The following is a 27,537-nucleotide window of genomic DNA, read 5'->3' as shown; positions in this document are numbered from 1 at the left end:
TTATAATAAAGAAAACCAAACCAGCAACAGGTGTTTTGAGGATGAAGTTTTTTTTTGCCATGTGAGTCTTCCTTTTTTTGAAGCATTTTATGAATTATTGTTAGTTCTGATATGTCCCAAGTGCTTCCCAAAGGCCGTCTCGAAGAATAGGAATGTGCAGCAGCCAACACACATGTTACGTTGTAGTAAACTGTAGCTGCCACTTGCAAATTGTCTTTTTGTACTGGCAGTGGTTGGGCTGCTTTTTAAAATGAATAACCTCAAATCTGTAAAGAACGGTGTGCCTGTTAACTAGGTGGTGTTCCTCGGTTGCTGTTTTGTAAAATCATAATTGCTGCACTTAGAAAGATACAAGTAGATTTGGCCATTTGAAGCATCATGTTACATTTCTAGGGGCCTCCATTTTCATTGTGGTCAGAATGTAGTTGCATATTTCTGCACACCTGCCCAATCCTGTTTCACGTACAATGGGTTTCCGATCACATCTGCCACTCCTGATTTCAAGGGAGGCATGATCCATTTGGTTTAGAGCGATTAGATTGACTCAGTCGAATGTTTAACTCTCGTATAGGCATATAAGGGTATTCAGAAAAACTTTTACTGACTCTCTAGCAACAATACTTTACTGTAAAAAAGTGACAAGTTTGCATATTGTGTTCACTTTTGCAAAATGTGTTCTACTGTTTGCAACATTTCAATGTGTATAACACTGAGGTGCAGTACTGGTGGTTACAGGTCTCTCATTTGACATGTTGAATTGAGTATAATGCAAAAAAGCTTTAAATTGTACTGCGTTAAGCATTTTTCCTGTGTCAATATGCTAAGCTTAGTGCCAACACTTCTGGTATATAACATTAATCAGGGTGGGTCTCTGCTATTTTACATAAACATATATACTGGGGCAGGGCCCATTCATCCCCTTTCATTGTAATTCTCCATTCAAAAGGGCAAATTGACAAACCTCTGTGCAGAAACATTTAATTCTTTATTACATAGAATTTACAGCACAGAAACAGGCCATTAGGCCCAACTGGTCTGTGCTGCTTTACAAGCTCCACATGAGTCCCCTCCCACCCTACTATCAGCATATCCTCCTGAGGGTAGTACCTCAACTTGCTTGTGTGCTGAAAGTTTTGGAGAGGTCTTCAGTCTGCACTCTCAAATGGAAGAGAACTCCCTTAAACTTTATGGTTATGATCTGGTGGCCATTACGGAAACATGGCTGCAAGATGATCATGACTGGGAACTAAACATACAAGGGTATTTGACAATTAGGAAGGACAGACAGGAAGGAAAGGGAGGTGGGGTTGCTATGTTAATCAAGGATGGAATCACTGCAATAGTCAAATGATATTGGGTCAAAGGATCAGGATAGTGAAACAGTTTGGGTGGAGATAAGGAATAATAAGGGGAAAAAGTCACTAGTGGGCGTAGTCTATAGGCCTCCTAACAGTTGTAACTCTGTTGGTTGGAGTATAAATCAAGAAATAGTTGGGGCTTGTAATAAGGGAACAGCTATAATCATGGGGGATTTTAACTTTCATATTGACTGGACTAATCAAATTGAGCATGGCAGCCTTGAGGAAGAGTTCACAGAGTGTATTAGGGACGGGTTCCTTGAGCAGCATGTAACTGAACCAACCAGGGGGCAGGCAATCTTGGATCTGGTCCTGTGTAATGAGACAGGATTAATAAAAAATGTCCTAGTAAAGGATCCCCTTGGAATGAGTGACCATAATATGGTTGAATTCCAAATTCAGTTTGAGGGCGGGAGTTGGATCTCAAACCAGCATACTGAGTTTAAATAAAGGAGACTATGAAGGTATGAGTAGAATTGATTAAAGTGGACTGGGAAAACAGATTAAAGTGTAAGACGGTACAAGAGCAGTGGTCTACATTCAAGGAGATATTTCACATCTTTCAAGAAAAATATATTCCACTGAGGAAAAAGGGGAGTAAAAGAAAAGACAGCCATCCGTGGCTTAGTAAAGTAATAAAGGATAGTATCCGACTGAAAACAAGGGCATATAAAGTAGCCAAATCGAGTGGGAGGATAGAAGATTGGGAAGCATTTAAAAGCCAGCAAAGAATAACTAAAAGATTAATTAAGGGAAGATAGATTATGAAAGTAAACTAGCAAAAAATATAAAAACAGATAGCAAGAGTTTCTACAGCTATATAAAAAGAAAAAGGGTGGCTAAAGTGAACATTGGTCCCTTAGAGGATGAGACCGGGAAACTAGTGGTGGGGAACATGGAGATGGCAAAGACGCTGAACAAATATTTTGTATCAGTCTTTACAGTTGAGGACACTAAAAATATCCCAATACTGGACAAATGGGGCAATGGGGGGGGGGGGAAGGAGCTAAACACGATTAAAATCAATAAGGAGGTGGTACTCGGTAAAATAATGGGACTTAAGGCGGATAAATCCCCCGGACCTGATGACCGACATCCTAGGGTCTTGAGAGAAGTAGCGGTAGGGATTGTGGATGCATTGGTGATTATTTTCCAAAACTCCCTGGACTCGGGAAAGGTCCCGGCAGATTGGAAAACTGCTAATGTAACACCCTTATTTAAGAAGGGAAGTAGACAAAAAGCTGGAAACTATAGACCAGTTAGCCTAACATCTGTGGTTGGTAAAATGTTGGAGTCCATTATTAAGGAAACAGTAACAAAGCATTTGGATAAACATAATTTAATAGGACAGAGTCAGCATGGTTTTATGAAGGGGAAGTCATGTTTGACAAATTTGCTCGAATTCTTTGAGGACGTAACATACAGGGTGGATAAAGGGGAACCAGTGGATGCAGTGTATTTGGACTTCCAAAAGGCATTTGACAAGGTGCCACAGAAAAGATTACTGATCAAGATAAAAAAATCACGGGATTGGGGGTAATATACTGGCATGGGTGGAAGATTGGCTATCTAACAGAAAACAAAGAGTTGGGATAAATGGTTCGTTCTCGGTCTGGCAATCAGTAACTAGTGGTGCTCCGCAGGGGTCAGTGCTGGGACCCCAACTCTTTACAATCTATATTAATGATTTGGAGAAAGGGACCGAGTGCAACATATCCAAGTTTGCCGACGATACAAAGATGGGAGGGAAAGCAGTGAGTGAGGAAGACATTAAAAACCTGCAAAAGGACATACAGGCTAAGTGAGTGGGCAGAGATTTGGCAGATGAAATATAATATTGGAAAGTGTGAGGTTATGCACTTTGGCAGAAAAAATCAAAGAGCAAGTTATTATCTAAATGGAGAGAAACTGCAAAGTGCTACAGATCTGGGGGTCCTGGTGCATGAAACACAAAAAGTTAGTATGCAGGTGCAGCAGGTGATCAGGAAGGCCAATGGAATCTTGGCTTTTATTGCAAGGGGGATGGAGTATAAAAACAGGGAAGTCTTGCTGCAGTTATACAGGGTATTGGTGAGGCCACACCTGGAATACTGCGTGCAGTTTTGGTTTCCATATTTAAGAAAAGATATACTTGCTCTCGAGGCAGTTCAGAGAAGGTTCACTCGGTTGATTCCGGAGATGAGGGGGTTGACGTATGAGGAAAGGTTGAGTAGGTTGGGCCTCTACTCATTGGAGTTCAGAAGAATGAGAGGCGATCTTATCGAAACATGTAAGATTGAGAGGGGGATTGATCGGGTGGATGCGGTGAGGATGTTTCCACTGATGGGTGAGACTAGAACTAGGGGGCATAATCTTAGAATAAGGGGCTGCCCTTTCAAAACTGAGATGAGGAGAAACTTCTTTACTCCGAGGGTGGTAAATCTATGGAATTTGCTACCCCAGAGAGCTGTGGAAGCTGCAACATTAAATAAATTTAAAATGGAGATAGACATTGTCCTAGCAGATAAGGGAATTAGGGGTTACGGGGAGCGGGCAGGGAAGTGGACGTGAGTCTAGGTTCGGATCAGCTATGATCCTATTGAATGGCGGAGCAGGCCCGAGGGGCCGTATGGCCTACTCCTACTTCTTATGTTCTTATGTAAACTTGAAACACCCACTAGTTATGAATTGAAATGCATAAAGAGCAGTCAGCGGGAATATTTTTTGGCAGCTACTTAAGAACATGACTAGAGAAAAAGCCTGATGCTGCAGTGGAATCTTGGTTCACTCATTAGAACCCTGAATAATTTTGTGTCTCTGGAGTCAACAGCTGTTAAGAATTTTTTATTAAAATAAATTCCAGTACAATGGGCCATGTTCTGTGAATATAGTGTTAGGCACACCCTTACTGAACCTGCAGCCCCTCTCCTCCTTCCCGGTCTGCAATTAAGGTTAAGCTTTTGAAATGAAGTGAGATTCCATTTCATTGTGATGAAAATTGCAATCAAGATGGGACGGACAGAAATTTTCATCTTGCCCAGTCCGACTGTTGTAAACTACTGGAAACTATTTATGAACATTTTATTGAAACTGGAAAGAGGGGGGTGGGGGAGCTGTTATTGATACCAGGATAATCTTTGTATTCTGGAATAGAATGGTCATGTCTGACTAACCATACCCCAGTCACTGATGATGCATCTTTAATTTGACACTTAAACTGTATTTGTTCTGCTGGAAAGTTTGGCTTGAACTTTGTGTGCCTGGTGGGATTAGAAAAGGCTGCTTGCTACCTCATTGGTAGACTTGGGCGTCTCTTTGATTCGGTTATCCACCAATGATCAACGAGCCTTGTTTCTATCCGTGCGTTTACCAGTCTTTTCTAATTCGCCAGACTCGTGACGAGCCAGAAGTCAAACCTAAAAGCAAGGCACGTCTAGTTAATCCCGAGCAGACAGTCATTGAGGAGAGCAAATTTCAGTGAGGCTCACTAGTGGAGATGGAGAGTGGGGAATGGCAGGGGGGCAGCAGACAACAGATAGCAAGAAGTAACAAAGTTGACAGTTACACTGCATGCTCTGGGCATTTAAATTTTTAGTGGTTGCAGAATCGTTTTGTCATTAGCAAAATACTGCGGATGCTGGAAATCTGAAATAACAACAGAAAACGTTGGAAAAACTTAGGCCAGGCAACATCCGTGGAGAGAGAAACAGAGTTAACGTTTCTGACGAAGGGTCTTCGACCTGAAACGTTAACTCTGTTTCTCTCTCCACGGATGTTGCCTGGCCTGCTGAGTTTTTCCAGCGTTTTCTGTTATCTTGTCATTACTGTATTTACCAAGAAACATCAGGAAAATTATATTTTTGCTATTTTCTTGAATCTGATGTTTTGTAGCATAACTGTGTGCCCCTTGGGATTTGTGCTATATATACTATGTTGTGGCTTCTGGCAACCAAAAGTTTGGGTACAGTTGATGTAGATTTTAAGCAAATTAATGTTAACCGAGTCTGGTTTTGGTTGGTGTTGCAAATGTCACTGTTTGTGGAATGAAAAAACAAAGAATGTAAAGTTTCCACACTTTACTGTAAACTTGGCATGGAAAACAGGGTGGGAAATTCCTGCATGAGAAACATGGAGTCACTCATTGCCCGTGGATGGTTCCCTAGGGTTGGGCAGCTGGATGCCAGTGGCTCTGCTGTTTGCATTGAAGTCTGTCCAGACGCACAGGAGTAACCCACTGTAATGGATAACTTTGGAGTGGCCTGTCGAGGAGGGAGGCCCTACTCTGGCGTAGGCCCTATGCTGACAGAATTGTCTTTTAAAAAGTCATTTCAGGTTGGGGTATTTTCTCATATGAGAAGGAGTATTTTGAACAAAACTCGCTGGATTTTCTTTGCTTTTAATTGGAATTAAAAATATGGACTCCTAAGAAAATGCAAATATCTGCATACAGGTTGACTGGTTAACAACTCCCACACCTAATGCCCCCCTCTCTCTTCTCTTTCCCCCCCCCCCCCCCAATTCCCTGCCAAACTTGTCCTTCATACTGCTGTGAACGAAGAGCAAAGGTGGGTAGCATGACCCAAATTGAAAGGCTGTGAACTGCAGCTGGTGATCGAAAGAGTAGGCTGATCAAATCTGATTTGGCTGAGCGTTCGAGCCAGAGCCTTTGGTTTCCTCATCTGAGTGTGTAGCTACCTGTGTACTCCGTACAGTCCCTACACCAATATATATGGTTTAAAAATGTATTATCTGATGCAAAGCCCACTTTTTAAGGAAGGTGGTAGGTGCCCAGTGTCTTTGCAGTTTTAATTGACTCTCGTAGCTTTTTCCCGTCAGTCATTTTGCAGTTATAAGCAATTTTGCGGCTAAAAGATTGAGGTTTTTTTCAAGTGTCCAGGGCAGCTGTTTGGACTGGAGCTTGAGATGAGATAAGCAAGTGAATTACTTATCTAATTACTTGGGCTTCTTCAAAGAACCCTTCTGGGATACTTAAAGGAGAGCTACATCAGAGCGTAATGAACTTGTAACTGCAGAACTACACTCCAGTGAATAAAGAATTGTAAAAAACAAGTCAATTACTGGTTAATTTCAGTTGATCAATAGTAACTGTCCTTTGCCAAGATAAATAGCTGAGATATACCATCTCTTTTTAGTGAGCTCACAACCTCCCCATACACTAACCAGCAAATTACCAGCTATAACTAAAGTTGTCTTCTGGGAAACGTGAAGTTTTTTTTGAAGGACTGTAGTGCCTACGTACTCGACAGTTTGTTCCAGAGCACAATGGTGGTTTGCTAAAAGAAATACCTTGCGATACTTTTCTTGTGTTCAGCATCTCCAACCAGTCCTGTTGGCAAGCACTCGCTTCCTGTGACACAGCAGGCCTATGCCTTTACCTGCCTTGTATTTAGATAATTTGTAGTAACCCCAAGGATCGAACAGAAAATCCTTGTGTATTTTGTCTTACTAGTTACATCAAGTATCCTGATGTGGTTTGCGTCTTGAAAATTTGTAGAATAAATATTTCACTAGACTGGTGGCGTAGGCTATAAATAAACATTAAATAATAAATGGATTAATGAACAGAAACGATGATGCCGTGTAGCTTTACAGCAGTTTCAGGCTTAACTATCCCTCTTCAAGAGTTGGAAAGTGAAGTCATGTTGTCTAGGTAAACCGAATCGGGGACACAATTCCTGAAATATGAAATGTTGCACCACAGAGTCTCTGACCTACCTAGTGCTCACAAGGTTTCAAATGGACTACCCAATTTGAACAAAAGCTCAAATACTTTTCAAAATTTGGTGCAAGGAAAAATTAAATGTGTCTTTTAAATTCAAAAGGAGCTGCCAACCGATCATAGATACGAACAAAATCCACAAGATGCTTGTATTTGAATTAAACTGTTTGGCAGCTCCCTTGGTATATGACCAAGCATAAAATGTACACTCTGGGGGCTTTGTACATTAAAACAATTTGGACCATATTCTTTCAGCGAACTTGTTTTTTTAATTCCACATGCACTGTTTCTGGAAAAAAAAAGCGAATATCAAATGCATCATAGATAGAAATACTTAATTTTATCATGGGATGACTCTCTGTGAAAAGAAACACTTCATGGTACCTAACTTAATCCTTTGCCTACAGCTTTTGTGGACATGACCTCTAGTCCTGCTATTATCAATTTCACAGATTTCAGAAAGAAAGATCATGCTTGACAGACCTGAGAGTTCTTTGAGGTGATAGATGGTGGATGTGGTGTATATGGACTTCCAGAAAGCCTTTGACAAGTTACCACCCAGGAGACTATTTCGAGAAGATAAAGGGATATGGAATTAGGGATCAGGTATTAAATTGGATTAAAAACTGTTCTGCAATGACTTCTGTTTACTGTGTACATCAATTATTTGGATCTAGGGCTGGAGGGAGTGGTGTCCAAATTTGCAAATAATATTAGAATAGGAGGCACAGCAAATAATTGAGGGCCGAAGGAGGCTACAAGGGGATGATAAGATGGTGGAATGGGCAAAACAGTGGCAGATTACATTTTATTAAATGGAGGTAGTACATTTTGCTTGTATAAAAAAAATTCTGTTGGAAACAGGGGGAGTGGGGTCACAGAATATTAAAAGTAGTACCTCAAGTGGTTACGGCCATTTAAAAAAAAAAAAAACTTTTGTAATACTGTACTGGGTTTCATGGCAAGAGGTATAGAATGTAAAAGTCGAGATGTAATGGTGAGTTGGAGTACTGTGTACAGTTTTGGATTCCACACCATAGGAAGGCAGTTGAGATGATACAGTGCAGATTCACTAGGATGCTGCCTGGTATGAGGAAATACAAATATGAAGAAAGATTTGAAAAATGGGGCTGTTTTTGTTAGAACAGCAGAGATTATGGGGTGATTTGGTAGAGGTTTTTAAAATTATAAAAGGATGGGACAGAGTAGATAGTTAGACTGTTTGACACTGAGCTGTCAGCCTTGGCTCAGTGATACCCTTCAGGCTCAGAGGCAAGAGTGTTATCGGATTGAAGTCCCACTTCAGAGATTTGAGTGGATAATCCAGGATGAGATGTTAAACCGAGGTCCGACCTGCCCCAACTGGTAGGCGTAAAGGATCTTGCGACACTATTTAATTAAGATCAGTGAAGTTCTCCACATTTATCCTTCAGCCAACATCACTGCAACTGAATTTCTGGTCATTTATCTCGTTGCTGTTTATGGGACCTTGCTGTGTGCAAATTGGCTGGTGTGTTTGGCAATGTTACATCAGTGTTCTCGCTCAGGCCAGCATTGAAGCTTTGACCGCGCTCGATCAGCTCCGATGGACGGGTCACATTGTCCGCATGCCCAATACGAGACTCCCAAAACAAGTGCTCTACTCGGAGCTCCGGCACGGCAAGAGAGCCCCAGGTGGGCAGAGGAAATGCTTCAAGGACACCCTCAAAGCCTCCCTGAAAAAGTGTAACATCCCCACCAACACCTGGGAATCCCTGGCCCAAGACCGCACAAAGTGGAGGAGAAGCATCCGGGAAGGCACCGAACACCTCGAGTCTCTTCGCCAGGAGCAAGCGCAGGCAGCGCAAGGAGCGCACGTCAACCCAAGCACCCCACCCACCCGCCCCTTCAACCACCATCTGCCCCACCTGTGACAGAGACTGTAGGTCCCGCATTGGACTCATTCACCTGAGAACTCAGTTTTAATGTGGAAGCAAGTCATCCTCGGTTCCGAGGGACTGCCTAAGAAGACGACATCAGTGACTACACTTCAAAAGTAATTCATTGGTTGTGAAGGGATTTGCGAGGACCCGAGATCGTTGGGCCAAATTACTTGTTTCCATGCTGTAACTTCAAATCACTATCTAATCGACTGCATCTAATCGCTGCTTCGTTTTTAAAACTTCAGTCATACCCCCCATCAGTGTTCTCTGTAAGCTGCTCCAGGGTTCCCGTGCAGCTGGATTGCCGGCTTTTCAATACAAAAACCATGCATGCGTGATATTTTGAAAGGGCCAAGTGGCAAAAAAAGTTAGAGGGAACATTGTCCCTTATTAGCTTGCGTTTCTCAAGCAAATAACCCTAACTCTTGGAACCTTTCCTAACTAAGAATGATTCGATTTGGTATCATCCTAGTCAGCCTCTGCAGAGCATCAGTAACCTTCACCATATGTTGGGACCAAAACTGGACACCTACTCCAAGTAGGAACGTACAAGACTCTTGCATAGCACACTTTATTTCATATGTTATCATCTGAGCAATACAACCTAAAACTTTCATTTGATTTCCCTGTAACAACCCCTCACTGCTTATACACCTTTAGTGAGCAATTGGCTCCCCCCACCCCACTGTCTTGTTCCTGATCCGATATCTTTAATAGGTACCCCTGCATTGTATATACATGCCTGAGTTTGCTAACCTCAAGTGCGTGACACAGCATTTGTACACGTTAAATGACATCTGCAATATATTGTCTGCTTTGCCTAACTTATCCAAAATGTCCTGCAACTTAGCGATTTGTTCTGAATTATTTTTGTTCTCTTCGCAAATCGAAGAATGGTTCTGCTTAAGCAATCTTCTCGATCACTGAGCAAACAAGCCAATATTAAGCCCTGTGGAACTCTGCTTGTAAATTTGCCACAATCAGATCCACTTCCCCATATAACAGTTTTTCACATGATTCCAACCAATGTACAGTAATAGCTCTCCCATATTCCTGACACATCTCATTTTTTCGAGTAAACTTTTTGGAAGGCAAGGTTTACATCAACAATCAGACTACCTTCATCTATCATTCTGGTCACTTCCTCAGAACTCAATGACGCAGGACCTAAGTTACTTGAAGCCATTTAGGTTATTCCTCATAACAACCAAAATCTCCAAGTGATCCTACATCCCATATAATGTGTTCTCCACTACCAAATTCAAATGCATAGGTCTATAATTTCCAAGGTCTGGTTTCTTCTCAAACAATGGAACCCTGAGCCACATATGACTCCTGGGACATTTTATGGGTATAACTTAATGGCTTTAGCTAGCCCTCTTGTCTGTTTTGGGTTTAATCTGTTGACCTCCTGTAAGAGAATCATGATCTTATTGGTTCCAGAAATCCTGAGTAATTAGAATCACAACAGGATGGGGAAATAGTAGCAGGAGTAGGCCATTCAACCCCTCGAGTCAGTTCTGCCATTCAGTTAGATCAAGTCTGATCTGTCTCTTAACTGCATCTACCTGCCTTGGTTCCATAACCCTTAATAGCCTTGCTTAACAAAAGTCTATCAACCTCAGTTTTGAAATTTTCAATTAACCCCCAGCCTCAACAGCTTTTTGCTTTGGGGAGAGTTTTCCAGATTTCCACTACCTTTTGTGTGAAGAAGTGCTTCCTGACATCACCCTGAACGGCCCAGCTCTCATTTTAAGGTTATGCCCACCTTGTACTGAACTCCCCCACTTGAGGGAATAGTTTCTCTCTAGCTACCCGATCAACTCCTTTTAATCATCTTTAAATCCTTCCCATTGGGACTAATGACTCGGGAGAGTCTGCAAACCCCTGGTGCTCCCCGCGCAGGCACATATAATCCATGTACAACAGATAATAAACTGGAGATCTCCTAGATTGCAGCATAAATGCACGTGCTGAAGTTTTAAAATTAACCAGAAACTTTAAAATTTCAACCAAGGATGGCCTCTCTCCATGAAACTCCAGAGTAACTGGTCCATGACGACCTGAGTGACCCCAACTGCTGAACTCGCATGCATTGCCACCTGTTGGTCAGAATCTATATATATATATATAAAAGAGCTCTTCTGTCTGTCCCGATGTCTGTCTGTGTCTCTGTCTGTCCGTTCTCTATACATTTGAAAGTTACAGAGCGTAACGACGCGCGCGTCGCCTCAAAAGAAAGCTTGTGATTCCGGACCGGTCATAGGCGTATTTACGTTTCGGCCGGACAAAAATCCCGCCCGCGGTATCCAAAAAATGTTCAGCGTTCCGCTCATTAGCATCTCATTAGCGACCGTGTGACGTCGAGGGCGACCAATCGGACGGGCGCGTGCCATCCTACAGTTGAGTGTCGAGTGACTCGACGATTGACCAATCCTACGCTTCAGTGACCTGACCGGTCGACCAATCGGTGGACCAATCGGTGCGTGTGTGGGCGGGCCTTATCCTGAACTGAGGTGAGTGGCCGCCATCTTGATTTTTCACAATTTTTTCCCCCACACTTTGCGTGTTAGGGAACTAAGGTAAATATTTTAATGATGTGTTAGGGAATTAAATAACAATTTAATAGGGGGGGGGGGGGGAGAGCCTCGGGAAATCGCGGGGGGGGGGGGGGAGAGCCTCGGGAAATTGCGGGGGGGGCGGAGAGCCTCGGGAAATTGCCGGGGGGGGGGGGAGCCTCGGGAAATTGCGGGGGGGGGGGGAGCCTCGGGAAATCGCGGTTTGGGGGGGGGGAGCTGATGAGTTTTAAAAAAAGAAGAGGCCACCAGTTGCGCGGCCGCCTTGACGACGGCACGCATTCGCACGGCCCCCGGCAACGGGGCACGCCGGCGGTCTTGAAACCACGCATGCGCACGGCCCGTCACGACAGTTGCGCAGCCGCCTTGACGCCGGCACGCATGCGCACGGCCCCCGTGACGCCAGCACAGCCTCGGGAGATCGCCGGGGGGGGGGGGGGGCGAGCCTCGGGAAATCGCCGGGGGGGGGGGGGGGGAGAGCCTCGGGAAATCGCGGGGGGACGCAACCGCACCGGACCTCAGGCGCTAGGCAGGGGGAGGGGCCGGAGAGAGGGACAGAGGGGGGAGGGGAGGGGAAGGAGGGGAGGGAGGGATAGGACAGGGAGAGGACATGACCGGGAGAGGGGGGACACACAGGGGCAGGGAGACCAAGCGCCCCAAAATTGCCCTCGCAACGCGGGGCTCCCCAGCTAGTATATATATATATAAAGTATATATTTAGAAAGGAACAGGAGAACAGCGAAGAAAACCAGAAAACCTGATCCTGGTTGGCACCTCCAGTTGGAAATGAAGATTGATATGTCCCAGTCCTAGCCAAAATTCCTAAAAAAAAATAATGTGACAACTCCTTCTGTTCCCATTGGCTGTTTATATATGGTGGAATGGTAAGCTGTTGAGAATTCTGCTCGCTCGGCAAGAATCAGAGTTTGCAAACTGAAATAGATTTGTTTGTAATTAGACGTGCCAGCTAAAATGGGACTGATGTCAAGAATGGCTTTAGCACCACATCAATTTGTTGTTGTTTTAATAATATTGACCCCATCATAGCTGTCACCAATTGTGACAAAATATACCTTGTTCGTCTGCAATATTGGTTTAATTGAGTTTGATACTCAACTGTTGCATTTCAGTTTTTCTGTCCTGAGTATCGTGTCGTTTGCCATAATGTACCTGCTATCCTTTTCATGATGTAGAATGTATAATAGACTGCTGTAGTACAGCAAGCAGTAGTGCTGACGAGAGCTGTCCTACTGAAATCCAGTGGCAACAGGGCAAACACTGAAACCGGGTTGTATGGTGTGATGGAAGCAGCGTTCTGTCATGTACCATAAAGAAAATGTGTATTATACTGGGTTTTATATTCAAATCCTTTCCATGGCCCTATCTCTGTAATCTCCTACAGCCACCCCCGCCTCCCCACTGAGATATCTGCACTCCTCTAATTCTGGCCTCTTGAACATCCCTGATTTTAATGGCTCCACCATTGGTGGCCGTGCCTTCAGCTGCCAAGGCCCTAAGCTGTGGAATTACCTCCCTAAACCTCTCTACCTCTCTCTCCTCCTTTAAGACGCTCCTTAAAATCTACCTCTTTGACCAAGTCTGCCTTAATTTCTGCTTAAATGGCTCGGTGTTACATTTTATTTGATAACGCTCCTGTGCAGCGCCTTGTGTCGTTTTACTACATTAAAGGCGCTATATAAATACAGGTTGTTATTATATAACTTCGCATGGTCAGTGTAATGTGAATTTAATTATTTAAATTGTGTCTGTGACCTAGTTCTCTGGGCATCGGGGAGAAATAATAAATACGATGAGACAAAATTTGGCTCAGGTTTGTTCTTCAAATGTTAATGTATGCAAATTTGTAGTCTGTCATCACAGTAAGAATGCATTCTGTTGTGGCCAGGTGTCAATCAAATGGCTCTCGAGGCAGCCAAGAGTCTGCTGTTCATGCATTATCTACTTGAGCGGTAGAAATGCTTAATATCCTGATTGCTTGACTGTTGGGAAAAATCCCTTTGATCATCAAATGTGCCCGCTTGGACTGCGAAGAACAGACAAGAACGTAACTTGGCCACAGGCCTGTGTAAGTTAGTTCCTTGCTACGCACCACCAAATACCAGCGGCGATAGCCTAGAGGGGCACTGGGGTTTCTGCCATGTACCAGTTGATCAGCGATTCAGTTCACAAGTTATTGAACTTGTAAGGATTCAGACTAGTTTTCAAAATATTTTACTTACTGTGTAAGTCAAGTAATGTACTGCTAGTTTTCTTGCTGTTTCTGCTTTCGTGTAACTAGCTTCTTTGTAAATAAATTGGACTGTGATGTTTTCCGGAGTGCGGTTGGGAGTGCATGTGTTCAGTGCATAACCTATGGTAAGAATCATTCCCCTGTGGCACCCATTCATGCGCGCATAAGGCTGCAAGTTTCAGAATGCAGGTGTACTTTTGGAAACTCTTGTTTTGCTGTGATCTCAAGTTTAAGCTGTTGGCAGTGCCCAGATTGTAACAGTGAAAGGGAATTCAAATGTTGGTCCTTGAAACCAGTCCCTGCGCCCACTTTTGCTAATGCATTCCTGTATTTCCTTTTGCAACTCAAAAGTATTCAATACAACGCTGTCTTTGCCTTCTCTTTCCCCCACCCTTTAGTATCATGTCCCTCTAGGTATTTCAGTTGGTGATGAGCACGCTATGATTGCACATTGCATCCAGGATCTGTGTTTGAATCTCCAGACTGAGAGAACGAGCAGGGCTGTATGGGAAATAACAACAGAAAATGCTGGAAAAACTCAGCAGGCCAGGCAACATCCGTGGAGAGAAAATAGTCAACGTTTCGTGTCAAACCAAAGGGTTTGACCCGAAACGTTGACTCTATTTTCTCTCCACGGATGCTGCCTGGCCTGCTGAGTTTTTCCAGCATTTTCTGTTATTTTGGATTTCCAGCATCTGCAGTATTTTGCTATAGGGCTATATAGGAAATCAGTTTTCACCCCATTACCTGTTAAGTATGGGCACAGCCCAAAGCTTCGAGTTGTCTACAATTCAGTGCCCATTGACACTAAGTAGATGATACTCATGCTGTCGGGCTGTTGATTTTGGAAATGGGAAACTTCAGACTGTTGGATTGGAAGAAGGGTAGTTACTCTTCTGACATTGGATTTAACCTGTGGGAACAGAGTAAAGTGAGCTTTACTTGACATCTAGCCCATCCTATACCTGATGTAGGAATAAGAACATAAGAATTAAGAGCAGGAGTAGGCCATATGGTCCCTCGAGCCTGTTCCGTCATTGAATAAGATCATGGCTGATCTTCAATCTCAACTCCACTTTCCCGCCCGATCCCCATATTCCTTGATTTGCCTAGAGTACAAAAATCTATCTATTGCAGCCTTGACTATACTCAATGACTGAGCATCCACAGCCCTTTGGGGTAGAGAATTCCAAAGATTCACAACCCTCTGAGTGAAGAAATTCCTCCTCATCTCAGTCTTAAATGGGCGACTCCTTATCCTGAGACTGTGCCCCCTAGTTCTAGACACTCCAGCCAGGGGAAGCAACCTCTCAGCATCGACCCTGTCAATCCCCCTTGGAATCTTGCATGTTTCAATGAGCTGTCTCATATTGACACCAAATGGTCAAAATAGAAGCATCCTGTCTCCACCACTAACATTCCTCACCTCGGTTACATAAAAATTTATTTAAAATACCCTTTTTAAAAAGTAAAAAAAGAAGTGGCATCTGATTTGAAGAGTTCTGGGGTTCAGAAAATTTGAAAATAGTCAAGATCAACATTTGCAGAACTTTTAGAAATTAATGTAAACTCTGTTACTAAAGCTTGCTCATGATAAAGGTTTCTAGTTGAACTGTAGAATGATGGTGAATTATCTTTCAATATTCCATTATGTTAAGCCAGGGCCACATTGAGCAGGATGTACAGTAGCTGTCATTGGCCAGCTCTTGTACATCATTGTGGAATTAAAAAATCTATCCAAACACATCTCGAGATGTGAAACACTTGCAAGTGGATAATAGTCAGAAGTGTCACAGACTCGGTTTGTAGGTTCATCTCTTTAGGGTAATAGCTTGTCCCAGAACTCAAGTAAAAATTGAAGAATAACGTATGGGTTCGAGCTACAAGGCAGAGGTGATCAAGCGTATATGATGTCATAAATCTCAAATTCAGGTTAAGCAGTTAGTCTGTACCATCTAAGATTTGTAATGTCCTTGAAGTACACTTGAGCCTGTTTACAGACGAGAAGCTAAGTTATTTGAAATTCTATTTCCAAGTTGGTGGGTGTCTTGGCAGCTAGCAGAGAACACCAGGCATCGACGATTGAATTAGATTCCTGAATTAAGGTGCTCTTGCATCGTGTGACTTGAACTACAGTGACTGTTGTACCTTGCATATTAAGTGTGCTTGATGTATTTGTAGGAAAATGTCGTTGTACTTTGACTGCTAAGATAGTCATAGGCGTAAAGTACTACACATGCAAAGGTCAGTGAGTAAACATTCATTGCATAGCAGTGATGGTTAATGCTTGTTTGTAATGTGCATTCAGGGGTACTGACTTCTGCCAAATTCTGCAATTCATCACATACTTGCCATGTGTTAAACATTTTATTGTTTTTTATTACCAGCCTTCCCCTTTTATATCAGTTACTTGTGGCTAATCTTGTGATGAGATGTTTTTAGTGTAGTAATTTATTATTAAGCAATAATTCCTGGTAGTTAAACTAGTGATTCTTTTAATTGCTTTTCAACTTTGCAATTCTGTAAATCTTTTATTTCTCCCCCCCTCTCCCCCCCCCCCCCCCCCAATCACATTAATTAAATTGAATAACATGTAACTGCAGATTTTTTATGGTGGGAGCAGAATGGGAAGAATTGGACAGTCACAGACAGGTGCAGGTGTAAGAACCTTGGACTACAGGCAGATGTCATTGGGGAATAGACCCACATCTGGCAGATGTCTTTTAATGTAGTGTTATGCACTTGGGTGAAGGCAGGGGGGTCTTGTCCAGTGGTTGCATTGTGACGATATGGGATAGGCTCAACGGAGCAGCCAATGATTTACTGCCCTTTGTTTTTTTATGTTTGTGTAAGATTATTGCAGTAAAGAATCAGAAGACAGTATGGAAGTAATAAAGTGCATTGTGCTTTCAGTAAACTTAAGGTAACTGTCCCACGAAGGAATGAAACTGAGAAGGTTGCGAAAAGCCTGTCTCTAATTTAGAACTCCGCAGTACCTTGAGGTCTTTACAGCAGGATCAAGAAAATTTTGAGGCATGAGAATGTAGGGCCTGAGGCACACCTACACAGAATTGATGGATAGATAATGGAGAAAATAATGAGACTTAAGATAGACAAATCTCCAGGGCCTGATGCATTCCACACCAGGCATTAAAAGAAATAGGTGAGGAAATTGCAGATGCATTTGTCATAATTTTCTAAAGCGTTCCAGATTTAGAAATTGTGCCTTTTAGATTTGAAAATTGCAAATGCCACTCCATTGTTTAAGAAGGGAAGGAGGAAGAATCGTGAAAATTAAGGACCTGTCAGATCAACATTAGCTGTGGTGAAGTTATTGAAATCTATCATCAGAGACAGAGTGACTGAGCATTTCAACAAGCAATGAACTAATCAAAGAGAGTCAGCATGGAAGTGAAGGGCAGGTCACCTGACTAATCTAGTTGATTTTTTTTGAGGAGTCACTAGCATGGTGGATAGGGGTGTCTATGGATGTTGTCAATATGGATTTCCAGAAGGCATTTTAATAAGTTTCCTAGCAAGAGATTAGCAAAAAGGAAAGCACATGGAATTGGAGGGTAACCTTGTGACCTAGGTTGGTCATTGATTGGGAGTTAGGAGACTGAGAGTAGGGATAAAGGGAATGCACTCTGATTGCAGGATGTGGCAAGTGGTGTTCCCCAGGAATCTACTGGGGCATCAGCTTTTCACTATATATATTGATGACTTGGATGAAGGAATAGAAAGTCGTATATCCAAGTTTTCACATGACAGCAAGTTAGGAAGCACAGTAAATTGTTCAGAGGAAGTTACAAAGGGACATAACAGATTAAGTGAGTAGCCAAAACTCTGGTATTTAGAGTACAATGTGTAAGGAATTGGATTTGAGACAAATCAGGATATTTTCTAAAGAGTGAGAGACAAGGCACTGTGGAGCACCAAAGGGATTTGGGTGTCCAGGTACATTAATCACTAGTAACTAGTGCATAGGTACAAAAGGTAATCAAATTGAATGTTGGCATTTATCTAAAAAAAAGGTTGGAAGTTATGTTTCAATTGTACAGAGAGCCTTGGTCTGACCCCAGTTAGAGCACTGCGTTCAATTTTGGCACCAAACCTCAGGAAGGATATATTGGCCTTGGAGGGGGTGCAGCGCAGATTCACCAGAATAATACCAGGTGTTAAAGGGTTAAATTGAGTATTCCCTTGGGTTTGGAAGATTGAGGTGTGATCTAATCGAGGTGTTTAAAATTATAGTGATTTAATAGGGTAGATACAGAGAAAATAGTTCTCTGGTGACACAACCTTAAAATTAGAGCTAGATCATTTAGGAGTGAAATCAAGAGGCACTTTTTCACACGGGGTAATGAAAATCTGGTACTCTCTCCAATAAGGATTTGGATGCTCAGGGTCATTTGAAATTTGTAAGACTTAGGTGGATAGATATTTGTTGAGTAAGGGTATCAAGGGATATGGATCAAAAGCAGGTAAATGGAGTTGAGGTACAGATCAGCCATGATCTAATAGAATGGTGGAACAGGCTCGAGGGACTGATTAGCCTACTGCTGTTCCTATGTTCTTATAATTTGTAAAATACTATGTAAAATTGTGCTTTGTTTAAATTAATTGGGCCTTTTAAACTGTTTAGAAGCAGCTTATAGGTGCCACTCAGCGCCTAGTTGTCTCAAGTGAATTTCAAATGATAGCTAGCTGTTAAGTGGGAACAAACTACCAAGCTGGTTCTTTGTTTAAAATGACGGTACATTGTATCTCCTCCTATGATGAGCATTGTTGATGAAATTGAGTTTTTCATTTCACATTAGTTTAAAATTACAACATTGTATCACCTAGTGAGTGCTGGTAAACTTGGCACTGCGTTGATAGATACAGTAACCAGCTAGTGTTGCCACACTAGGAGAGAATTTGGATATTCTAGCACTTCAAATAAAGTTTGGAACAGAGGTGAGGTCAGTGGCTTGGGTTCAGGACTTATACAATTCAGCTCATTAAAGATCAGCTATCAATCTGTTAGTGAGTGGTTGCAACGTTCTAATTGTATTGCATTTGTAGGTGGCACAAATGAGTAATGGATGCATCCTAACGTTATGTGACCATCAATCAACTGAACTCCACCCGTATCCTATTCTGATTGATGTACAGTACTTGCTGTTCACACAGGGTGGTGCTGTAGCAGTGTATTTCTTGGAGAACAGCAGACATCTTGGGGAAGGTATGTCTTGGGTATGGACTCAAATTGGCAGGATGTGACTAATGGTGTCCCCCAGGCATCTCTGCTGGGGCCTCAGTTTTTCACGATATTTATAAATGACCTGGATGAAGAAATAGAGAGCTGTATATCTAAGTTTGCTGATGACACTTGGGTGGCACGGTATCAGAGTATTTTCAATAGTAAGAAGCTCAGAACTGTAGCTGAGCAGAGCGATTCAGGGGTCCAAGTACAGAAATCACTAAAAGCTAGTGGACAGGTGCAAAAAGTAATTGAAAAGGCTACTGGAATGTTGGCCTTTATCTCGAGGGCTGGAATACAAAGGGGTGGAAGTTGTGTTACAGCTGTACAGAGCTCTGGTTAGACCCCATCTGGAGCACCGCACCTCAGGAAAGATATATTGGCCTTGGAGGGGGTGCAGCGCAGATTCACCTGAATGATACCAGGGGTTAAAGGGTTAAATTATGAGGACAGGTCGCATAGACCAGGCTTGTATTCCCTTGAATATAGAAGGTTAAGCGGTGGTCTAATTGAAGTGTTTAAGATGATCAATGGAGTTGATTGGGTAGACAGAGAGAAACTATTTCCTCTGATGGGGGAGTCCAGCACAAGGCAGCATAACCTTAAAATTCGAGCTAGGCTGTTCAGAGGTGATGTCAGAAAGCACTTCTTCACATAAAGGGTAGTGGAAATCTGGAAATCTCTGCCCCAAAGAACTGTTGAGACTCTGGGTCAATTGAAAATTTCAGAAGTGAGATTGAGAGATTTTTGTTAAGCAAGGGCGTTAAGGGTTACAGAACCAAGGCGGGTAAGTGGAGTTAAGATGCAGATCAGCCATAATCTAATTGCATGACGGAACAGGATCAAGGGCTGAATGGCCTATTCCTGTTCCAAAGGTAAATCCATTGTACCTGCCTTGGGGCCCCTAGAAATCAGATTCTTCCTATTTTTGCTGAGTAGCATGGGTTCTGCTCCTGAGACCCATGTGCGTCCCAAACCTTTCTGTTTAACGGCAGTATTGCTGCAGCTTCTGTGCCTCTCTTGTTAAATGGCTGTCCTGGCTGCTGGACCATTTTGCCTGCCACTGCTTGCCCCTTAGCTGCCTTTGCTTGCTCACTGCCCACTTCCCTTGCTGGTCTTGCAGTACTGCTGTCCTCTCACTTGCCCTTCTCCCTTTCCCTACTAATTGGCCTCTTGATTGCCTTGTAGTAAATTATTTTCCCAGTGAAGCCCTAATCTTCCTTTAGCCTCCAATCACACCCTGACATCCTCTAGTGACTGTAGATTTATTTTCTTTCTCTTCATCCCTCCTCCCATCCTCATGCAGACCTCTTAACGCTCTTCCTCTGGCCTCTTGCTATATTCCACCAACACGCGGCCGCACAATAGTTGGGTTTAATTAAGAACATTTTGTATGTTTGTAAGAACTACAGAGCGAAGAGAAGTGAAGGACAAGGGTCCTCGACTGGAGAAAAGCAATTTACAGTGAGATGGAAAGATTACCTCAAACTGATCTGCGTTACTCTCTCCCCACCCCATGCCATTGTAACATCCCCCTCTGCCCTGTTTTCACCCCTGTCTTCACAGTCCTACCTCCGTCTCGATCCAATAATTTTCCCCACTCCTTGACTTGAAGAATGCACTTAATTTACACTCCCTACGTGCATCCCCGGGGGTGGGGTTACCAATGGGGTTAAATAATTGAGTGGCCTGTCTAGCAGGTGAGGTGGTTGGGGATTAATGAGCTGTAAATACTGATTTGATCTAATCTTCCTATTTATTGAACCTCAGCCTACAAAAACTTGCTGGAACATATTTGATTTGTTCCCTTTTCATTTCCTGTTTAAATATTTCCCAATGCTGAGATATGGTTCTTTTTGTTTCCCCTTCCATTTCGGTCCCTTTTCACCTGGCTGTAAATTGCCTTTTTTCCAGTCAAGTACCCTTGTCCTTCACTTCTCTTCGCTCTGTAGTTCTTGCATTAAACCCAACAATATTGTGGTCACCGTTGCTCCAAATGTTCCCCCACTTTTAGTTTACCTACTTGCTCTACTTTATTATCTTGAATCTGGTTAAGTAATACTTCCTTGTGGGAGTAGCAACATACCGACTAAGAAACAGCCTGATCACACCACCGTTTTCCTTATCCCATCTTTTTTTTTGTAGATGTTAATTATTCAAAAACACTGAGCGCAGTCCTGTCTGGTTTGAAATTGAATCCTCAAGTTCCTGTCCATCATTCAGTCAATAATCTACTCCCAGTGATGTGGCCAATTCCTTGCTATTCTGCTAAATCCGAAGAGGTACCTTTTGAACCACTTTTGTTTAGATTCTTGCGCTCTAGTGCCTCCCATCCCTATCCCCCTTGAAAATGTTATGCCCAGGTATATTTAATTGTCAGTCCTGCTCCTGCTGCAGGCATGCTTCAATTAGTTGTCAGGACTTTCTATTTTAATCAATGACTCTACTTCAAATCACAGAAATCACAGAAACCCCACAGTGCAGATAGAGGCCATTTTGGCCCATCGAGCCTGCACCGACACATATCCCACCCGATCCCTGTAACCCCTACACCAACACATATCCCACCCTATCCTCGTAACCACACATATTTAATCCCCCTAACACTAATGGTCAATTTATCATAGCCAATCAACCTAACCCGCACTCCAATATTGTTTCTTGCACTCTCTTCCTTTTTTTGTCTTCTTGCACCAGAATGTGTTTTTAAACTACATTGCCATGTTAAACCCCTCTAACTCATTATCTACGCACCTAAATGTTTCCCTGCCAAGCTGTCTGCTCTACTCACTGGCCTTTCCCCCAAACCCCTGCTATATTAGTGTTTGGCCTTTTCCCCCCATAGCCCTAGCTAACCTCCAGTGAAGTTACTACTTTCAGGGCTGCTCACCGCGGTGTCAGCCTCCTGTCATTACAGCTTACTCTTGCACCCGGAAGTGGTCCCAATGTCCCAGGAATCTGAAAATTTCCCACGCATTCCACAACTCTAGCTACATGTTTACCTGCCTATTCTGGCTGTTCCTGCACTGGCGCTGGTAGTAACCTGAAATTGCTACTTTTTAGAGGACCTGTTTCATAACCTGCCTCCTAATTTATAATTTTTTTTTGCAGGACCAGAATCTTATTCTTGCCTACATTGGTTTCTTTCAGGCTCTGGTTTTCCACTGCTGTCTGGTGCTTTGGGACATTTTATTATGTTAAAGGTGCTACACGTGTAGGTTGTATGTACACATGTTTAAACATTTGATTTCAAATCCAAAACCCCTCTGCACTAAATGGCCAGCAGATGGAGCCCGAGGACTAGTTTTTGTTAAAAAGAAGCAGCTTGCATCGTAACCACTTATTGCCAGCATCTGGCCACATAACATGAGGGACGTAGTCTAGCTGGTTCCAACCACAAGTTGTATTTGCTGTGGGAGCTAGTACTGGTGGCTAGCTGTTATCTCCCCCCTCCCACAGCCCCATTGGCTATTTTAGAAGTAATGCCTTTGTTTGAATTGAAGTGATACCTGTGTTGTTTTGGGGGATTTAAGTAAATTGCCTCATTTTGTACAACAAAGTCGCAAGAATCCAGTGGAGTGAGAGCGGGAGTGTAGCAGGCTTGAAACTAGTGTGAATTGGAGTCCCTTAATTATGGCAGGTCAGTGGAAACCAACATTATGTGAAATGAAACTTGTTAAAGATTAAATGTAAGAGCATTTTTACATAAGATTGTGAGGTTGTGGAATGCACTCATGGAGTTCGTGATTGAAATAGAGACCATCAACTTTTAAGAATAGGTTAGATAGGTGGTTGAAGGAAAGGGGAATAAAGGGATTTGTAAATGGAGCAGGCCCGTGAGATTAGGACTGCTGCTCGTGTGGATGACAAACACCAACATGGGCCCATTAGGCTGAGAGGCCTGTCTGTGTTGTAATTCTGTGTATGGTGGGAGTTTCTATAAACTGTGACCAGGGCAACCACAGACATAAGAAGCATCTCCGGGAGAGCTCACTTAACCTCAAAGTTACTGAACTCTATACACTTACAGCATGAGGAGGGGTTCCTCGGATGCAAGTTGTAGATTGAGTTCTCCCTGCCACTTGAGACGAATGGTGAGGCAGTGGACGGGAAGGAGGTGACTATCTACTGATACGGGTGGTGGGTGCGGAGGTAGAGGAAAGGGAAAGAAAGATTACTCTAGTAAAGACAGTGCAGGAAACCACTGGCAGTCTGAAACTGCCTGATCGGTACCTAGCACTGTGCACCTGTGATGATAGTCGAAGGATAAATATTGGCCAAGACAACGGAGAACTGCCATGCTCCTCTTCGAATAGTTCCATGGGTTCTTTTACGTCCATCTGAGAGGGCAGACGGGGCCTCGGTTTAACATCTCATCCAAAGAACAGCACCTCCGAGAGTGCAACACTCCCTCAGTGCAGCACTGGAGTGTCAGCCTGGATTGTGTACTCCAGTCTCTGTGGACTTGAACCCACAACCTTCTGACTCGGAGGCGAGACTGCTACCACTGAGCCACGGCTGACGCCTCAAAATGCTTTATAAATTGACTGATGTGCAAGGCAGGGACAAGGGAACTGTTGAGCATGTGGAGTGTAGCAGAGGTATTATGGCAGGTTGAAGGCCAGTGAGGGAGATGTTTGGAGTGTGCGATGGTATTCCAAAGGGAACGGGGCAGTAAATTTCTCCAGGAGCAAAGGATGATTATTGAAGGGTTTGGAGCAGGTAGGACCATAAACCTAAACCCATCCAAAACTCGGCTGTCCGTGTCCTAACTCGCACCAAGTCCCGTTCACCTATCAACCCCCCATGCTAGCTGACATACAGTGGCTCCCAGTCAGGCAGCGCCTCAATTTTAAAATTCTCATCCTCGTTTTCAAATATTTTCGTGGCCCCGCCCCCTCCCTATCTCTGTAACCTCCTCCAGCCCTACAATCCTCCAAGATCTCTGCGCACCTCCATTTCTGGCCTCTTGCGTATCCCTGATTTTAATCGCTCCACCATTGGAGCCGTGCTTTCAGCTGCCTAGGCTCTAAGCTCTGGAATTCCCTTCCTAAACCTCTCTGCCTCGCTACCTTTCACCCTTTAAGACGCTCCTTAAAACCTACCTCTTTGATCAAGTATTTGGTCATCTGCTCTAATTTCTCCTTGTATGGCTCGGTGTCAAATTTTGTTTGATAACGCTCCTGCGCAGCGCCGTGGGACGTTTTAATACATGAACGGTATTCTAGAAATGCAAGTTGTTGATGTTTGAGGAGAATGGAGCAATTATACCGCACATTTTAAATTGCTGCAAAGGTTTTTTTTGGCTTCTGCAATTTGCCTTTGGTGCGAGCCTGCCTCCAGTCTTGTACTGCTGTGGATTTTCACTAGCTATAGTACAAGAGCAACTGGTGCAAAGCATACATTTTAAGGCCCATTTTAAATGTGTCAGGTCACTCTGCTGGACTTCCCTTTTAATATTAGCAAGGACCATTGACTCTAGTAATATTAAACATTTGACCAGCAGTTTGGTTTCAAATGCAGTTTTGCTACAGCACTCGCAATATAAATCATTTAGAAATAGTGGTTTCAATTTGCAGAGCATCATGTTGCATCTGCATCAACACTATGGACCAAATGCAACTCCTTAAGACATTAGATTTTCTTTACTATTTAACATCTGAACATGCACTTGTTAGTTTGAAAGTCATTACGTACAGTTACACAATGACAAGCTATTTTCAACCAGATTGGTAAAATAAAAATGTTTTGCAAAGATGTTAAGCCATCGCTAATACTATTAAAATTGTAAAAATGCTGCATTGATGTTGAGAAATTAGTACATGCATAATTGAGAAGGCACAGACTATCTTACTTATCCGTTGCCAATGGCTAGGTATAGCAATCAGTTTATTATGAGGATGTCGCTGTAAAGTTAACTTTCTTGTATTTGTTTTACAAAAATTAAATGAAATGCACCATTCTGTAGTTTAGAGGGCATAATTGTCACTTTTGGCCACACCTCTGCTTCACTTGAGGACTGGCCTCCACAGTAACTTCTTGACTTTGCAGTTGAGATTGGGTACTGCAATGTCTGACTATTATCCGCATGAATCTATTCCATTGCGTGGGGCAGCCGGGTGGAGCACTGGCGGGGCAGCCGGGTGGAGCACTGGCGGGGCAGCCGGGTGGAGCACTGGCGGGGCAGCCGGGTGGAGCACTGGCGGGGCAGCCGGGTGGAGCACTGGCGGGGCAGCCGGGTGGAGCACTGGCGGGGCAGCCGGGTGGAGCACTGGCGGGGCAGCCGGGTGGGGCACTGGCGGGGCAGCCGGGTGGGGCACTGGCGGGGCAGCCGGGTGGGGCACTGGCGGGGCAGCCGGGTGGGGCACTGGCGGGGCAGCCGGGTGGGGCACTGGCGGGGCAGCCGGGTGGGGCACTGGCGGGGCAGCCGGGTGGGGCACTGGCGGGGCAGCCGGGTGGGGCACTGGCGGGGCAGCCGGGTGGGGCACTGGCGGGGCAGCCGGGTGGGGCACTGGCGGGGCAGCCGGGTGGGGCACTGGCGGGGCAGCCGGGTGGGGCACTGGCGGGGCAGCCGGGTGGGGCACTGGCGGGGCAGCCGGGTGGGGCACTGGCGGGGCAGCCGGGTGGGGCACTGGCGGGGCAGCCGGGTGGGGCAGCCGGGTGGAGCACTGGCGGGGCACCCTTTTGCATTGTAATGAGATTTGGCCACCAGATGTATGGTGTATTTTCTTGCTGACATTTTCTGACATTGCAGTTTGGGTCACGTCACGCGTGACAATTAAAGTCAAGTTGACTTGATGCACTTGGAACTTATCATTTCATCCGGATGTACCAAAGCACTTTATAGCCAATGCTTTACAATTTCAGTCACTGCTTACGTAGGCGAAAAGACTAGCTAGTCTGTCAAGCCTGCCCACACCACAGTGGCTGGATCATCATGACTAAACACTTCTCCCTTGCTCATGATGCGGCCTCCTCTACATTGGAGACCAAATGCAGATTCGCTGTTATTACCCCTTTGAAACTGACCACAACGTCAGGATTTAGTGCATGCGCTTCCTAAAGTGGAAATCCTGAAGTTGCGTGGTCAGTCATTCACTGCTCCGACTCTGGGTGCGCTGTGCCCCCCCACCCCCCCCACCCCCCCGGTAGCCAGCAATCCGTGTAATTGGAAAAATCGGTGAAACTGACAAAAACTTCCGCGGTAATATCGCTGTTAAATACCCCATTAAAAGTTGGACCTTGTTGGATGAGGTGTTACTGTGGTTTTAACAAACATTATGGCTCTGAAAAGCTAATTTTAATTTTATGGAGTGTCAAATTTCTCCATAGTGAAAACTAGAATTTTTAGGAAATTTAAAATATATATATTTTTGAAAAGTTTGTTCATATTTATTTCAGGTTTACCTTCCCCCATGTGAGAGCCCCAATCTTTGTTCTGCTCTGTAACATTTTTAAAAAGTCAGACTAAAAGCACTTCTGCACTTCCTGGTTCCCTGTGTGAAAATTCTGCATTGTGATTGGCTGCTTAAGACAGCTTGTTGACGTCACAGCAACTCGCGCTATGGAATTCCCACTAAACTGCACTGATCTCAACTGAACATCGGAAAAGCCGAACTTCTCGCCGCAGAGATTACGAAATCTTTGTGGGCAGCTTTCTTCGGAGCCAGCAGCGAATGCCTTTGCTTCGTCGCTGACTGTAAGTTATGGGCCAATGTTTCTCTCTCCTGATGCTGCCTGACCCGCTGAGTATTTCCAGCATTGTCTGTTTTTATTTTGGATTTCCAGCATCTGCAGTATTTTGCTTTCGCTGAACTTAAAAACTTGGGAATAGGAGTGAAGCCTGCAGCCCTCCACTCTGGCCTTCTGTGTTGCTACCAAGTGTGCTATGCTATTCTTTTATTTGAAGCATTAATTTTCAAAACATTATAAAGAAAAGAAAGACTTGCATTTATATAGCGCCTTTCATGACTTCAGGACATCCCAAAGTGCTTTACAGCCAATGAAGTACTTTCTGAAGTGTAGCCATTGTTGGAATGTTGTATTGTGTATTTTCTCCCCAAGTTATTTCATTATTAAAGGCATTACAGTCATTGCTTCATTTGAGAAACAGCAGCCAACCTGATCATGTCTTCAGAGAGGCATGACTGTTTCAGCACTGACTTTTGCAAGAGAAAGACGGCAGGTTTTTAGAATCCTTGTAATGTATTGGATCGAAAACAAAACGATGCCTTTTACCTTTTTGCATTGTAAGCTTCGGATGTGTTTTGGCTCACAACAACTATCTATTTACATCGAGCCATGAACATAGAAACGTGCCAAAGTGCTTCTCACAGGCGTAATCAAAGAAATCTCCCAAAACTGAGGGGAAATGAACAAAACAAGATCCCTGTTTCAGGGGTATGATGGCGATCTGACACAACGCGAGTCCCTTCATGTGACCCCATCAAGTTTGAGCAGGCTTTT

The 27,537-nt window shown here is 43.8% G+C and overlaps 1 protein-coding gene across 2 annotated transcripts in view; it reads left to right on the top strand.

Annotated features, from left to right (window-relative positions):
• The window catches only part of ccdc6b (coiled-coil domain containing 6b), a 74,073-nt gene that overhangs the window by 752 nt on the left and 45,784 nt on the right, over positions 1-27,537 (top strand). The gene's annotated exons all lie outside the window — the stretch shown is intronic.

This window comes from Somniosus microcephalus, chromosome 8 (assembly GCF_052327205.1).
Source record: "Somniosus microcephalus isolate GS21.2 chromosome 8, FLI_Smic_1.0, whole genome shotgun sequence".
Taxonomy (NCBI): Eukaryota; Metazoa; Chordata; class Chondrichthyes; order Squaliformes; family Somniosidae; genus Somniosus; species Somniosus microcephalus.
Note: the sequence above shows the minus strand (reverse complement) of the source record. Positions and strands in the feature narration are given on the sequence as shown.